Consider the following 13,834-nt stretch of genomic DNA (forward strand, 5'->3'; position numbering starts at 1 on the left):
AAAAAAAAAATTAAAATATCCCACGGCAGTGATATAATTCCCATAAGTAGAAAAAGCACAAAAATATTAATAAAAATAAAAGCTTTGAATACACAAAATATAGGATTGATTTAAAATTTTGAAAAATTAAATAATAAGCAACTAAATTATATTTTTAGGTAAATGTAGATGAAGACGTATCATTAACAATGTAAGTTACAGAGTTAGAAATTTTATCATAAAAAACGAGTAACTTAATAATTAGAAATAGAAAATCAAAATAATAAGTATCGCAATTGCTTGCTACTCACCAATTATTGTATGGAGCAGATGCCTAACACATATTTTAACATATGGAATTATATCAAATTAAAGTATTTTAAGATGTTGACAGAAAATAAAAGATGAGAAAAATGTGTTGTTTGTCATCCTTACTAAAAGCTGAGGCTTCGGATATTAAAGGTTTAAGTTGCCCCACCATTATCAATTGTATTCAATTTTAACCTCAAATCCTTGACGAATGACAGGAACATTAAACAATAAATTTGTCTATTGGTGAAGCCTAAAAGAACATGGCTGAACATTCCATTTACATCACCCTTCGTATGTGGTGACAAAAATTTCATTGTTAATCATGTTTGAATCTTGTTAGCTTATTTTTATCCTTGCGAATGAATTCTTGCAAAATTTGAGGTTGAAGTTTCATATCATGTGTGAATTAGGTTGTTTTGGTTGTTGAATTTGTTTTCAGTTAATGATTAAATTTTCATTATAAATATTAAAAAAGTAATAACTAAGCAAAAATCAAAATTATTTTTCAATAATTGTGATAGTTAAAATAATTTATTTTTAATTTCTATAATATTCAAATTCTTTAGCATATCCTTTTTTTTTAATTTTCAAAACATAACAAATTATATATTATTTACGAAAATATAAATGCAATTGTAATTGGCTTTTCAAGAAATATGAGAAATAATTTCAGGAGGCATTGTGTGCGTGAAGGTGTGGTTGACAAAGCCTTTATGAAGCATTTCAACACCCTGTCTCTCATCTTATGCTCGCTTGTTCTCCCCTTCCACTAAACATGTGTCACGTGTTGAGACTTTAGCTCTAGTTGTATGCGGCTTTATATTCAGATTTCTCAATCACGAGACTAAGTTAGCCTTCGATCCTCACTCAAGAGAGGCTTGGCATATTCTACACGGTTCTACACGAATCTGCTCCCTTCTTCGAACTTTTAGAGTCTTCCGAGGTACTCTGAGAACCTTGTGGCTCGATTCTCTCGTGTTAGCTCGATTTTGAGGCCTTTCTCACTCGCGATGCTAGACATTCTCCCCTACACAATCTAGAAACGCCCTCGTTCCTAGGGGAGCACCACTATCAATGTTTTGATCGACATCTTCTTCGTGAATGACTTCTTTCAAGCCTTCACGCCAAGTCTTCTACCCTTGGCTTTGCTTGACCATAATGACTCTCAGAACTATTGCTCTTATTCCCTTTATTTCTATGCTGCCAACGCTCTTTCTACTCTTTGCATTTCAACTTTGAATGAGTGGCGTCAGACTTCTTCTCGCTCTATTTTACATTTTCCATTGGTGCTCGATTGGCCTTTGCCTTAAAGACACCCTCAAATGGCATCCAACCTCAACACAAGTGGCTCTACGTTGTGCGCACCTTCATCACTCAAATGCCACCAAGCCTCCTTACTTGCTTCTCTCAACTGTTTCCACTACCTTCGGCTTCAGACTCCTCCAAGGTCTTTATAATCACAGATAATTTAGCCTTGATAGGGCAATCTCGCACCCTATGGGGACCTTCTCATAATAAGCAACTAAGTGGCTTTCTCTTGCCCACCTCCTTCACGATTGCCTCAGGGTGCCCTTTGTCTCGTTGGGCTTGGCTCACCGTGTCTTCTCATCCAATGAATGGTCGCTATTGGCTTTTCCATTATTTTCCTTGCCACGATTCTTAGGGGACTCAGCTCGTTCCTTAGGGTACTCAACTGAGGACTCCACTACTGCTATAGCTCATATAAGGTCTTGAACACCCTTATGTTGTAACTTCATCTTTGCCCCTAACTTGAGTCCATTTAGAAAGCTAAACAGGGCCTCGTTCTTGCTCATATTCGCTTTTTGATGCAAGGCAAGAAATCATAACTGTAGATAATATTTCGCTTTAAATAAGTTGCCTAAGCTTTGATTGGGCGTCCTCATTAGCATATTCAAGGAAGAATTGCAGCCTAAACTCCCTTTGGAAGGCCTCCCAAGTATCTACGATTATGCCTCATTGCCTTGCATCACTACTCCTATGACACCACCAAAGCAACGCTACATTAGTTAAGTACATCGAAGTAGTGCTTACCTTAAAGGGAACCTTGATGAACCATAAAAGTAACACATTTTAAATCCCATACTTAGCTTATTTTTGGATGTTTTATCATATAATTTAGTGAATTAGATGCTCATAATCCCTTAATTTTATGTTTTACACTCAGGAGAACATAGGGGAACAAATGGAGCATAAAACGGGCCAAGAACAAACAAAACAACTAATTGAAAGATCCACACAGCTAAAACAAATTCCACAAGGGCTGAGCACACGCCCGTGTGATCCACACGGGCTGGCCACATGCCCATGTGGCAGCCCGTGTCGATATCGCTCCATGTTTTCTAAATACGGGGAAAAAGCTAATTTTTAGGGTTTCTAAGCATTCTAAAGTCTATAAATACATACTAGAAGAAGATTTAAGGGGACATGCAGAGGAGAACACAAGAATTACTCGAAGAATGCCAACGGATTCAGCTCAGAAGCGGGATCTCTTTCAAGACCGAGGATTTCCCTCCAATTTCTCTCTCCAAGTTTTTGGGTTTCTTTATGTTTTGTTATTTTCCTATTTTTGAGATGTTTTCCTACTACATTATGAACTAAACTCCCTAAATACCTAGGGAGGATGAAGCCTAAGACAGATCTTGTTATTTAATATTCTGAATTTAATGATAAATACTTGTTCATGTTCTTAATTATGTTTTCTTAATTCTTGTTTTAATATTTTCAGGATATTGATTAAAGTTGATGTGCTTATTCAGTGGAGCAAAAGTCCCTGTTTAAGAGTAGATCTCACATAATTAAGCGGAGTTGCATGCAACCCTAGAAATAGAGTGACATAAATCTGCCAGATTAGAGTCAAATCTAATAAGGGAATCCATAGATCAAGTTAATGCGACAATAGGGTTTTAATTAGAAAGAGATTTCAATTAATCAACCTACGATCACTATTTTTAGTCTCGAAAGAGATATTAACATAATTTAGGGATTTCTATGAATCAAGACAAGTGAATAAATCGTTAGATTCAGAATCGGAATAATAAGTGAAGTCTAGGTGGATTTTTCCTTGGGTATTGTCTTTATTATCAGTTTATTTGATTACTTTTTTCACTCTCTGTTACGTTAAGTAGTTAATTAGTTAGTTAATTTTAAATTAAAACAAATCCATTATATTTTAGGCTAAATAATAGAAAGAAAGTTAATACTAGTACTTTTAGTCCTTGTGTATACTATACTCTGGACTCACTGTAACTAATACTACCATTCGATAGGTGCGCTTGCCTTAGTCGTGATCGTAGTCTACTTTAGTGGTTCAATAAAACAATCATCAAGTTTTTGGCGCCATTGCCAAGGACTAAGATATTAGGAACACTTAATTTTTATTACTTTAGCCATTTTTATTTTTATTGCAATTTAATTTTGTTTTTATTTTAATTACTAATTTTTCTTTTATTTGCTTTTGGCAAGTTTTTATAGTTTATGACTAGAATAAACCCGTCAGGACCTCTACTTTTTGACAGCGAAATTGAAAGCGCAGCTCGTAGAAATTGTAGAGAGATAAGGTAAAGTCTACGGTATATAGAGGAAGAGCACGAGGACGACACCAATAACACCAATGAAATGGCTAAAAATCAAAATAATTCGCTACCTCCTGTGGTTGCCACAAATCTAGTGAATTAGAATCTTGCTCCTTGTACTATGTACGACTCTGCTAAGCCCAATTTAACAGGAACTGAATCGAGTATAGTTAGGCCTGCTGTTGCTACAAATAATTTTGAATTGAAACCTAACACGATTCAAATGATAGAACAGTTTGTTCAGTTTGATGGTTTGCAGGACGAGGATCCAAACACTCATTTAGCAAATTTTCTAGAATTCTGCAACACCTTTAAGATCAATGGCATTTCTGACGATGCCATTCGCCTTCGGTTATTTCCCTTTTCATTACAAAACAAGGCTAAACAGTGGTTGAACTCGTTACCATGAGGGTCAATCACTACTTGGGAACAAATGACTGAAAAATTTTTGCTTAAATATTTTTCGCCGGCTAAAACGGTAAAGTGGAGGAATGATATCTCTTCTTTTGTGCTGATGGATTTAGAAACACTTTATGATGCATGGAAGAGATACAAGTACTTATTGAGAAGGTGCCCTCACCATGGGTTACCCTTATGGCTACAGTTCAAACTTTTTACAACGGTTTGAACCCCTCAACTAGACAGTTAATCGATACAGCCGCCAGTGGAACCCTAAAAAACAAAACACTTGAGGAGGCTGATCGCGTGATTCGTAACAAGTAATAAATATTTATAATGAAGATCAAACCTAGACTAACTATTATCACGATAAAAAGGCAAGCGCACCTATAGAACAATAGTATAGTAATGGCAAGATCGGGATATCGTACCCAGGGAACCAAAAGTATTAGTAATAACTATCTTTTTATTATCTAGCCTAAGAATAAAAGGGTTTGTTTATTAAACTAATTATCTAAACTAATTAACTAATTTAATTAAAGCGAAGAGAGAATTTGGAAAAAGATTTGAAAAAAAGCAATTAATAAAGACGACACCCAAGGAGGAATCCACCTAGATTTCACTTGTTATCTGACTCTGAACTGGATGATTTATTCACTTGACTTGTTCCGTAGAGATCCCTAAGTTAAGTTATTATCCTTATTTAACACTAATAACATCTAATCCCTAGATTGAATAACCGAGACTTTTCTCTAATTAACACTCTAGGGTTGCATTAACTCTATCTATGGATCCCCTTATTAGGTTTCACCCTAATCCAAAAAAATTTCGTAACCTTATTTCTAGGCGCCCGATCAACTCCACTTAATTATGCCAAATCTACTCTTAGGTAGGGTCTATTCCTCCTCTGCATAAGCACATCAAATCATGAATTAATACCCAAAATATTAACTCAAGCATTAAGAACACATAATTAAGAACAAATCAAGTATTTATCATACAGTTCAGATAATAATAACAAGATCCATCATAGGTTTTATCCCCCTTAGTATCTAAGGGGTTTAGTTCATAATAAAATAAGAGTACATCTCAAAAGTATGAAAATAACAAAACATAAAGAAAACTCTAAAACCCTTGAAGGAATTCTGAGAGAGATCTTCAGTCTTGGAGTAGCTCCGGCTTTTGAGATGGATCGTCTGGCTTCTTTCAAGTAATTCCCGGCATGTGGTTCTGTGTTCCAGAAAAGTTCTGGAAAGAGCCCCACTTCTAGGTCATACTTAGGGTGTTTATATAGGCTTTTGATTGGCTTTCTTCCCCCTAAGTATCCTTTTTCCATGTAGAAGACAACTCCCTGAAAAAGGGACACGCCCGTGTGCCACAGCCGTGTGACATGTTTATCAGGCCGTGTTTGATCCGTTGAATTGCACACGGCCTTGGTCGACACCCCCGAAGGCCACGGGCGTGTGAGATACTCGTGTGGCAAGGCTTAAGCCGTGTCATCTTCTCTATTTGGTCCGTTTTGTCCCTTTTTAGCTCATTTTTTGCTCCTTTTGACTCTTGGTGCTCTCTTAAGTACAAAACATGAAATAACTAGATTAAGAGCACCAAAATCCACAAATCTAGTAATAAAAATCCATAAATATGCTAAGTATTTGGGGTAAAAACATGTATCATTTGGCATTTATCAAATACCCCCACACTTAAGCATTTGCTTGTCCTCAAGCAAAATTTTCACTTACTGCTAGAATTTAACCATAGGGGCATTAAAGCCTCAAACAATCTAAATCGGATATTTCGATAATAAAATTATAGGTATGCTCCTTCCTTTAAGTAATTAATTTTAGTCCTAAATACACAAGAGATGACATCCTCACTAAAGATTCACTCAAATCACTCAAAGTGTTTAAGGGTTAAGATTAAGCACTCGGTTGTCTAACATGAAAAGTTATTACCATAGGCTTGCCTGAAAATCAAATCTCCACCACTTGTAAATGATATGATACATTAATCAAAAGGTCTTTGCATGTTTGTAATGGGGTTTAGGTTATAGGTATGGATACAAGTCGAAGAACAGGGGTTAGAATCGAGATAATTTCAATATGTTACCCCACAATCAAAAACTTAATTACTGAATCACAAACAAATAACTAGAACTATTTTACATGAGTTCATGACAACTTTAGCTTGTTGAGAATTACACACATTTTTTTAAAGCAAATCAAGTTAATACAATACAGAAATTATACTTCATGATTCAGTAACAAAAAATGGTGAACATAGTGAGGTAACAATATTAAATTCAATCTCGATAAAAATGGTCAAATTAAGTAAGAGGATTTCAACAATAATGGGTTAATGGGTTAATGATGAGGGTTAATCAAAGAAAAAGGTTATTAGGTTCAAAAGGGGTTCACTAAGGGTTTATTTATGTGGGAAGGCTTTTTATGGAGTAAACGGGTTAAATCCTAAGTGCCTTTATCATCTTAGTATATCAAATCATACGTGTGATCTCGACATGTATAATCAAAGCAAGTTCTAGAATAACAGTTCAATGTTGACACACTCAAACCACAAAAGAAGTGAGCAAGAAAGAAAAGGTATATGCTCAAAAGGCTAAAAAATCTCACCAAAAATTTGGGTTTTTAATGTCAGTCCTGTATACTAAAGATTTCAAAATAATACTTCAATTTAGGAAAATAATCTAAAAATTTTAGTTCTCAAAATATCAACTTATCATGCTCGATTCTTTAATGTCCTATAATCAAATAATCATGCATAATTCCCATGGTTTAATTCATGACATACCAACAATAATTATAGATCAATTAGAATTCATTCTATTAATATTATGAGAAAATCACTTAAGCACAAGACCGATTTTAGGGATTTGAGAATATGCAAAAAGTTAGGTTCCATGTTCACCTCCCCACACTTAAGATGTACATTGCCCTCAATGTACAAAGATAGACTAGTCAACATAAAGAAAAGCATAAGAGGGAAAGAGGTGAAACTCCTTGTTAGAAGGATGCGGAGCTTGATTCTGAGGCTGGATTGTTTGGGGAAAATGGTAGCGGCCACTATTCTTGGCTAGATGAAGAAATTGGGTTGTTGAACATGGCACTCGTTAGGTATTGTTCCTTATTTGTTCTCTCATTGCGTAAAATATTCTTAGCAGCTTTGCTAGGAAGTCTGTAGAATCATGAAGAGCTTATTAAGAGTTGGTGTGAAAGAGAGTGTAATGGAATTACTTGTTAGAAATACCAGAAAATGGAAAATAAAAATTTACTAATATAGATATGTCTTGCAAAATAAGAAAATTGAAATGAAAATAAAAATCAAAAGAAAAATAAGAATAAAATAAATGAAAGAAAATAAAAATAAGAATAAATAAAAATAAAATAGGAGGATTCAATGATCTTAGTTGATGGGGCCCTCAGGTGGTGGTGCTGGAGGTACGATGTGGAAGTGCTGGCACAACAGCTGCATCAGGCCTGCATATCATCCATCTATCGGTCCCATCGCCGATCTCGCTCATGGATCATCTCGAACTGCGTAGTACAGTACTGCTCGAAGTGGGCGAGTCGGCCGGAAAGATGTGCCAATGAAACAGCCGCAGGAACTGGTCGTTCCCTAGGTGGATCGGTCGAAGGCTCCTCGTGTTGTAGGGGAACATCATCAAGAATGTCCTCAAGATCCTCCTCGTCAATGGCATGAGAGAGACGGTACTGAGGAGGGTCGGTCCCACGTCGGCGCTCGATCATCTGACCTATCAGTGTAAGCGCTGATGACTGGGCCATGTGTTAAGGAGGCCGAAGTGTCTGGCAAGGTGCGTCACGTAGGGACCGATGGAGATCACTCCCTTCCTATGCCGCTCGGTCTGATGGCGAATGACGAAAGTAATGAAGTAGGCTAAGTCAGTCAGTGTGCATTTGCCATGCACCATAAATAGTAGGCGTTGTGGGTGGTGACGATGCTGGTGCTCTCTCTCCTCCCAGTCAATGTATGAGCCAATATGGCATGGAGATAGTGGAGGGAAGGGGGGAGAGCTGAGGCCTTCGAACGGTTGGGGTCGTAGTTGAAAGAGAGTGGTACCAAAGCCTTCCAGCACAAGGAGAGGGAGATGTGGATATTTTGTGGTAGTGCATTCATGTCCTCCTCCTCCATAAACTTATCGGTGTAAAGTTCCAGAGCAACTCCAAACTCTGGGACATTCATCGCACGAACTAGACCGCCTAATCGGAAGTGAAAGGTGCCTGGGTTGTCATTGTTCGTCATCACCACCTGTAAATGAAAAGTAGAGAATAATTCTAAAGTTAGCTCTAAATAAGTGGGTCAGTAATAGCGAAGAACCGTTCCCATGGGTCAGTGGACAGGAGGACGCGAATGGCATCAACGAGCTGGACTTGCTCTACGGCAGCCCAGTCGATGTAGCGACTTGTGGTAATGGGTCGTGTGTGTAGTATTTGAAATAGCTCCTCCTACGAAGCTTGTGGAAATTCAAGGAATGAGTACCGAACTTCAGCTGTAGCTCGTACCGAAAAAGAACCCGATCCCCTACGTCTTTTTGAGGAAGGGACTGCGGCCTTCTTTACCTGAAAATATATAATCATTGATAGAATCCAAGATACATCAGTAGTTAAGCAATAAGCCTAAAATTAGTATATGCTATTTAGTAACTTAAACAAGTCAATTCTTAAAGCAAGTTCCTAACTTGTCGAGAACATATTTATAATAGTAACAATATGTATGCAAAGCATGTAAAATACTAATGTAGCAACACAAGTTGGAAAAATAAAGTTAAGAAAGTGAACCAAGGGCTGTTGTAAGGCGGTTTACAGGCGTGTGATGGCGAGCACGGGCATGTGACACGGAGAGGAAACCGTGTGGTGGGAAAATGGAGGGTATAGGGAGGGGAAAATGGGGATTAATACAAGTGGAGTGACTTTGAGGGTGGTTTGGGGGTTGGGGAAGTGAGAATCTAGGGAATGGCGGCCGGAATAGGGAGTAGGGGTTGGGGGAGGGTGGATTTCGGCTAGGGTTTTGAAAAGAGGAAGAAGATGAACAGTGGTTTGTTTATATAGGGGAGGGGCACACAGCCTAGGGCCACGCCCGTGTGTTGTGAGGGTAGCCCGTGTTTTTCGAATTTTTTCAAATGTGGTCGTCCCCAGCTACTATCACATGCCCATGTGTCTTGGGCGTGTGTGGCACACGACCATGTCACACGACTGTGCCTAACTTTGTTCGCTTCTCCCATGCCTGTGTTTTATGATAGCACGCCCGTATATTTTTGTCCACGGTTTAATGGCACGGACGTGTCGCACACCTGTGTCGAAGAAACAGAATCGAGCCTTGTCCCTGGCATGCCCATGGTGTTCTATCCCACGCCCGTGTTCTTCCTATGGCCAGGGGAATTTTTCAGACCCCGTGTTTTGAGAAATCATGTCCTGCTTCAACACGGCCGTATAGCACGACCGTGTCTCTTCCCCTATTTGGCCACGGCTTTAGGTACTCCTGTGTGTCTGGCCGTATGTACTGAAAAACTTTACAATCACAGATAAAGTTAATGATTCAAAGTGTTAGAAATTAAAAAATAAAGAAATCAAAATATGTTAGTGCTCGGGTTGCCTCCCGAGAAGCGCTTATTTATAGCCTAAGCTCGACTTACCTCTCTGTTGAATGATCATGGTGGTTTGAGGAGTTCATACTCCTCGCTCCTATTGTCAGTTTTAAAATAAGGTTTTAAAAGGGTGTTGTTTACCTTAAAAGTGCCGAACTTGGGACAACTCACCTCCACTGTACCGAATGGAGAAATACTGAGTACCGTAAGAGGGATTTCCTTATTTGGTGTGGTAGTGACAATGTGAGGATCAACGGCATCTAGTAAGACTGCATCGCCGACCTGAAGTTGATTAGGAGAGGTATCGGGCTTGTTTTTGCGTAGTTTCGGTTTATCATGTGTTCTCGGTTTGTGTTCTCTCTGTTCGTTTAGCTTCTCTATCCGTAGTCTTCATTCTTCATGGACGTCTTTATTCTCTTCAAGATAGTAGCGCACTGTCTCTGTTGTCTTTGTTTGAGGAGGTTCCTACAAGGACGATTGAATATCAGTTTTTTCATTGACAGTTTTTGTAGCATTATCCTGAGTCTTAGGGGTTTTGACTGAGTCGCGTGCTTGGAGTGTTACTGCGTTGTCACCTACACGAAGTGTTAGCTCCCCTGTGCCTACATTAATAATGGTTCTGGCAGTTGCTAAAAAGGGTCGTCCTAAAATTAAAGGTACCTCGTTATCCTCATCCATATCTAAGACGACAAAGTCTACTGGGTAAGTAAATTTATTAATTTTAACAAGAACATCTTCAATAATACCCTTAGGAAATCTAACTGTTTTGTCAGCCAATTGTATGCTCATCCTAGTCTGTTTGGGTTTACCGAGACCTAGTCGTTTAAACATTTTATAGGGCATAACATTTATACTTGCCCTTAAATCAGCTAAAACATTATTCACAGATAAACTACCAATTAAGCAAGAAATTGTAAAACTCCTTGGATCTTGCAATTTGTTAGGTAGCTTATTCTTTAGAATAGCTGAGCAGACTGCATTGAGTTCCATATGCGATGTAGTGTCTAATTTCCTTTTATTGCTCAGAAGTTCCTTTAAGAATTTTGCTGAGTTGGGCATCTGCGAAAGAACTTCAATAAAGGGTAAGTTAATATGTAATTTCTTTAAGAGTTTGACATACTTACCGAATTGTTCTTCTGTTCGGTCTTTCGTCATTGCTTTAGGATACGGCATACGAGGTTCATGATTCGTACTTACTTGTTTAGGATCATTATTGTTTACCTCTGCTTTTCCTTTGTTCATCGCATTGTTTTGCTATATTTTTGGCTCAGGTGTAATGAATCTTTCCTTATCTTGAGTACTAATTGCATTGAGGTGTTTCCTCGGATTAGGTTCCGTATTACTAGGTGGGCTACCTTGTGGTCGTTCGGAGATTAGTTTAGACAGTTGGCCTATCTAAGTTCGAGTCCTTATATCGATGCTTATTGACTCTTAAGTGCAGTCTCGGTATTTGGAAAATGGGTTTCTAATACTGAGATGAATTTAGAGAGCATCTCTTCAAGGTTCGGCTTCTTCTCTTATTGATAAGGTGGTTGTTGAAAACCCTGAGGATTTTGTGGCTTTTGATTCCCTTGACCTCTCCAGGAAAAATTTGGGTGGTTCCTCCAACTTGCATTATAGGTATTACTATATGGGTTATTTTGAGGTTTAAAGTTATTGTTACCCATATAGTTGACTTGTTCCTCTTTGGTTGTGGGATTGAATGACTGATATTCTGTATGCACACCTCCTCCGTTTGAGTCACACCTCATTATTAGATGTACCTACGTAGAACCAAGAAAACTATCAATCTTTTTATTGAGAAGTTCTACCTGATTAGAAAGCATAGTGACCGAGTCGATGTTATAAACGCCAACTGTTTTCATTGGCTCTTTCCTCATAACTTGCCACTAATATTTATTCAGTGACATCTCCTTTATAAATTCATAGGCATCTTTCGGTGTTTTTTTGTTGATGGTTCCGCTAGCAGCTGCATCAACCATTTACCGAGTCGAGGGATTCAGGCCATTGTGGAATGTTTGTACTTAAAGCCAAAGCGGTAACCCATGGTGATGGCACTTTCTCAGTAAGTCCTTGTATCTCTCCCATGCATCGTAAAGTGTTTCTAAATCCATCTACACAAAAGAAGAGATATCATTACGCAATTTAGCCGTTTTAGCCGGCGGAAAATATTTTAGTAAAAATTTCTCGGTCATTTGTTCCTAAGTAGTGATAGACCCTCGTGGTGACGAGTTCAACCACTGTTTAGCTTTGTTTCTTAGTGAAAAGGGAAATAACCGAAGACGAATGGCATCATCAAAAATGCCATTGATTTTGAATGTATCGCAAGATTCTAAGAAATTTGCTAAGTGAGCGTTGGGATCTTCATCCTGCAAACCATCAAACTGAACAAACTGCTGTATCATCTGAATAGTGTTAGGTTTTAATTCAAAAGTATTTGCACCTACAGTAGGTCTAACTATACTTGATTCAGTTCCTATTAAAGAGGGTTTAGCATAGTCATACATGGAGCAGGATTTTGATTAGCAGCAATTGTAGGAGGTAGCTGATTGTTTTGGTTTTCAGCAATCTCTACGGTTGGAGGTTGAGTATTATCTTCTTGTTCGTTTTCTGTGTATTGTAAACTACGTCTTATTTCTCTTTGATTTCTACGAATTGTTCGATCGATTTCTTCGTCAAAAAGTAAGGGTCCTGACGGGTTTCTTCTAGTCATAAACTATAAAAAAACCTGCCAAGAGAAAGAAAAAGTAAATTAATAAATAGTAAAATAAAATAAAATAAATTGCAAGAAAAATAAATGGCTAAAGTAATAAAAATTTAGTGTTCCTAATATTTCAGCTCCCCGGCCACGGCACCAAAAACTTGATCGCGTGATTCATAACAAGTAATAAATATTTATAATGAAGATCAAACCTAGACTAACTATTATCACGACGAAAAGGTAAGCGCACCTATCGAACAATAGTATAGTAATGGCAAGATCAGGATATCTACCCAAGGGAACCAAAAGTACTAGTAATAACTATCTTTTTATTATCTAGCCTAAGAATAAAAGGGTTTGTTTATTAAACTAATTATCTAAACTAATTAACTAATTTAATTAAAGCGAAGAGAGAATTTGAAAAAAGACTTGAAGAAAAGCAATTAATAAAGACGACACCCAATGAGGAATCCACCTAGATTTCACTTGGTATCTAACTCTGAACCGGACGATTTATTCACTTTACTTGTTCCGTAGAGATCCCTAAGTTAAGTTATTATCCCTATTCAAGACTAATAACATCTAACCCCTAGATTGAATAACTATGACTTTTCTCTAATTAACACTCTAAGGTTGCATTAACTCGATCTATGGATCTCCTTATTAGGTTTCTCCCTAATCCGGTAAAATCTTGTAACTCTATTTCTAGGCATCCGATCAACTCCGCTTAATTATGTCAAACCTACTTTTAGGCAGGGTCTATTCCTCCTCTTCATAAGCACATCAAATCATGAATTAATACCCGGAATATTAACTCAAACATTAAGGACACATAATTAAGAACAAATCAAGTATTTATCATATAGTTCAGATAATAACAACAAGATCCATCATAGGTTTTATCCCCCTTAGGTATCTAAGGGGTTTAGTTCATAATAAAATAAGAGTACATCTCAAAAGTATGAAAATAAAAAAACATAAAGAAAACTCTAAAACCCCTGAAGGAATTCTAAGAGAGATATTCAGTCTTGGAGAAGCTCCGGCTTTTGATATGGATCGTCTGGCTTCTTTCAAGTAATTCTCGACGTGTGGTTCTATGTTCCAGAAAAGTTCTGGAAAGAGCCCCACTTCTAGGTCATACTTAGGGTGTTTATATAGGCTTTTGATTGGCTTTCTTCCCCCCTAAGTATCTTTTTTCCGTGTAGAATACAACTCCCTAAAAAAGGGACACGC

The 13,834-nt window shown here is 37.6% G+C and overlaps 2 non-coding genes across 2 annotated transcripts; one reads left to right on the plus strand and one right to left on the minus strand.

Moving 5' to 3' along the window:
* Nucleotides 1-4,365: 4,365 nt before the first annotated feature.
* Nucleotides 4,366-4,472, minus strand: LOC128291291 (small nucleolar RNA R71). Its single transcript, XR_008281067.1, has one exon. It is a non-coding gene; the product is annotated as a small nucleolar RNA R71 (small nucleolar RNA).
* Nucleotides 4,473-11,940: 7,468 nt separating this feature from the next.
* LOC128291351 (small nucleolar RNA R71) lies at nt 11,941-12,047 on the plus strand. The gene has a single exon (XR_008281127.1). It is a non-coding gene; the product is annotated as a small nucleolar RNA R71 (small nucleolar RNA).
* Nucleotides 12,048-13,834: the final 1,787 nt, after the last annotated feature.

Source organism: Gossypium arboreum, chromosome 3, assembly GCF_025698485.1.
Source record: "Gossypium arboreum isolate Shixiya-1 chromosome 3, ASM2569848v2, whole genome shotgun sequence".
NCBI lineage: Eukaryota > Viridiplantae > Streptophyta > Magnoliopsida > Malvales > Malvaceae > Gossypium > Gossypium arboreum.